Raw genomic sequence first — 3,969 nt, forward strand, 5'->3', positions numbered from 1 at the left:
CAGCATGGGAAATAATATAATATTTACTATTAATATAATATTTACTAACATCATGGGGAATAATATAATATTTACTAATAATATAATATTTACTAACAGCATGGGAAATAATATAATATTTACTAACAATATAATATTTACAAACATCATGGGGAATAATATAATATTTACTAATAATATAATATTTACTAACAGCATGGGGAATAATATAATATTTACTAATAATATAATATTTACTAACAGCATGGGGAATAATATAATATTTACTAATAATATAATATTTATTCATTTTTTAGACACATTTTCATAGTGAAAAACATTTATTTGTTTTGGCAATTACTTGTGGTACATTTGCATAATGTTGCACATTTGTGAAGGGCATATTGACAGGGACATATTTTTTTAGCATAGGCTTTTGAAGTACATGTATGTGTAAGGTCTGTGGGTAGAAGCGTTAGAAATTTCGTAGTTTTTTTTATTTTTTATAATTCTTTATTTTTGCAGGTGTGGTAGAACAGCATAGTAAACATAGACAAACATATATATACGCATTAGAGAGGAAGCTAACATTTTTGTCTAGCATAAACATCCAATTTGTATATTGTTACTTGTGGTATAAACACGAGGTAACCTGCATAAGAGATTATAGATATCATCGATTGAAGGTAAGGGGATCAATAACAGTAATACAAACTAAGATGTAGTGTGCTCTAATTCACAAGCACTATGAGCACCTCTGGAGGTCTGCTTAATAATGGTAATAATGGAAATTGACTTCCAGAATCCCTATTGCCGGAGAGTATAGTATGTGGCAATTACCAACCAGCATTATTGGGCTGAGTTTTAATATTAATTTACAGCAGGAGCGCAGACGAGCCCAAGGGAGAATTAAGTAAGCGCCATAACCCTGGAACTTAAAGGATCACTATAGTGTCAGGAAAACAAAACGGTTTTCCTGACACTATAGTGCCCTGAGGGTGCCCCCACCCTCAGTGTCCACCTCACGTGGCGATGAAGGGGTTAAAGCCCCTTCAGCAGCTTACCTTAATCCAGCGCCGGGCTCCCTCTCCGACCACTCCGACGTCAGCTCCCCCGTCCGACGTCACAGGAGCCGAATGTGCATGCGCGGCAAGTGCCACGCGCACATTCAAAGTGTCCATAGGAAAGCATTTCTCAATGCTTTCCTATGGACGCTCTGCGCGATGGAGGCAAGCGTCGCAGATGCGCTTCTAGTGGCTGTCAGGAAGACAGCCACTAGAGGCTGGCTTGACCCCAAATGTAAACATAGCAGTTTCTCTGAAATTGCTATGTTTGCATCTGAAGGGTTAAAACCTGAGGGACCTAGCACCCAGACCACTTCATGGAGCTGTGTCCCTTTAAGGGGGGGGCTCCGTTTGGGGTGCGACTTCGAGTAGTGTTGTAAGGGACCGTTTTGCACACGAGGTTAAAAAACGTTTAGGCAATATTCCCCTTTCAGATGCACAGGCAGCTACTGCAATCCCCAATCTCCCGAACTGCAAAAACACAAATTCTCCAACTCCCGAACTGGTACCATACGAATCCTCCAACTCCCGAACAGGAAACACACGAATGCTGTTAAACAGCCGAACAGGAAAAACCATACGAACAGTTTACACTCCTGGCAGTCGCACTGTAACAGAATACAATCCAATTCCCCCCAAGAACAAGACGACACTTTGTTTGAGGATCAAGCAAAACTGATTTACTGGGGCTACCTGCATTTATGCAGGTCTCCCAGCTGGTGGACACTCCCCTAGGGGACCAGATGGGAAACTGGGACACAAAGGGTAAAAGGACCAATCACAAGTTTACACATTTAAACAAATCCCACAATGCATTGCAATCCCTCCTCTCTGTCCTGGAGATAATTGGGAAGTAATCCAATTATCTCCAAGGACAGAGGCAAACTCCATCAAGCACATGTTACCAAAAAGACAGAAAAATATACAATGTTGCAAATATTACACAAAACATATACATTCAACATATCCCCAGATAGCTTAGATCTGAGTGCACATTATTACCGAATGGCGCTCAGATCACATACACATAGTTCAATCGCCATGGAGCCAAAGTCTTTCATACAGTCTTTCGGTATACGAATGGGCTCCATGGCATAACTATCTGGGGTAACATTGTTCACATAATGAAAGTTCCGAATGAACCGGTGTTCGTTTCTTTGCAGGAGAAGGGAAGTCGGCGGCTTAGCGGTGTTTGTGCAAATAAGTGTCCGTTTTGAGTTCCATAGATTTGGAGCTGAAAACCGCTGGCCGTTTGCGAGTTTAAAATGGCCGCTGCCACGTGTTCGGCAAACGAACAAAGGCCACCCAGCGTTCATCGATTAACCTGCGGTTAATTTACGGCACACTCCAGTTCCCAGGTGGTCGATCGGTTGGTAGTTTGTTCGGTAGATTCAATCTACCGAACGCCCAAGAAGAAAGGCCTTTCTGCAGGGAAAATAAAAGGTTTTTAACATGGGGCCATAGTCCAGCGGCAGGAGGCGGGTGACCAGGCTCCTCCAGTGGCCAGTGGCGGGGTTGGTTCCGCCACAAGTGTCACATTACGTAAAAATGTTAATGACCCATAAAGGTCTGAGGGTCCCAGAGGACATATCAAGGGGAGAACAAATGTAAAAGACTGATGATCTCAGCCAATCCAATGCTTTTCCCATAGGAAAGCATTGGGAGGCTAGTGCACATGTGCAGCAATAGGCCACGCTGTGGCAGTCAGATGGCCTCTCTAAGAGCATCTGATTAAAATAGTGGAGTTTGATGTCACTATCTTGCACAAGCGCTGGTTAGCCCTGCAATGAAAATATTACTGTAGGGTTAAACTTTAGATTAAGTGGTCTGGGTACCTATAGAGTCCCTTTAGCAGTTAGATACCGTGTTTCAATGGAAGAGTGTGTATTAAAAGACACTCACAATCCCTAAAGTAGTTTATCTTGCTGACGTGCTTTAGGGGTTAACAGTGTCCCCATGCTATCACATTGAAGTGCCAGTTTCAAGAGAACATATAAATGAAATATATATATATAGCCAAAAAACATGAAAATTTAAATTGCACTATATTTGCAACATCTCAATATGATGAGGGGGAGTGGGGGGAGTAAACAAGTTTACTTGTAAAATTGTAAAATATGAGTGAATCTCCAAGTAATCATTCCGTTGTATAAGGCCTAGCCCTCCATCTCCCATCGCTGTCTTGGGGATAGAATGGAATGTAAAGACAAAAATTAACTATTAAATTCTATTTATATTTTATATCTATAGACACAGAAACAAAGCTCCATTGACCAAGAGAACTTACCCCCATATGACTCATTTCTTTCTGATACAATGCATAAAGGTTTCCTCCACCAACTCGCTCATGACCCTCTGAATCGTGTCTTCTTCTACATAAAGCATTGAGGCTGCTCTGTCACCTTCTGGCGTCTTAGCTTATTTTTCAAAGACCCCTGATCGTCGCCGCTCGGAGTGTGATGGGATTGAATTATATTATATTAAGATACACCCATGTTTAGGCGATGTTCCCTTTCTTTGTTTTATACTAATTGGCACCTCTAACCATTCAAGGACATTGTTCGTACTTTCTGTTCTTTTCAAGCAAACTCATTTTTGGCTGAACAAAGCAAATAACTGAGAATTCACGTCTTTTACAGAGATAAAATAATGCCGGTTAGGGAATGATGGGCTGGCGTTATGGCTCGCAAGACGTAATGCTTTGTAAATGTGTTATTTCTTGATTGGTACAAAGTTACATCACGCACCTAGACATACACTTTATAATGTTGCTACGCATTAAAATTTTGGGCAGTCTATATGAACGTACCACCTGTGTGTTTGTCGTTCATTGGGGCTCCCCCAGCGCTGCAATAAGGGTTCAGGTTAAAGCAGAGATATCTAAATTAAAGTCCATGGCATTCTGGATTATAGTATACGAGGGTCT

The sequence above is a fragment of the Pelobates fuscus genome, chromosome 12 (assembly GCF_036172605.1).
Source record: "Pelobates fuscus isolate aPelFus1 chromosome 12, aPelFus1.pri, whole genome shotgun sequence".
NCBI classification, from domain to species: domain Eukaryota; kingdom Metazoa; phylum Chordata; class Amphibia; order Anura; family Pelobatidae; genus Pelobates; species Pelobates fuscus.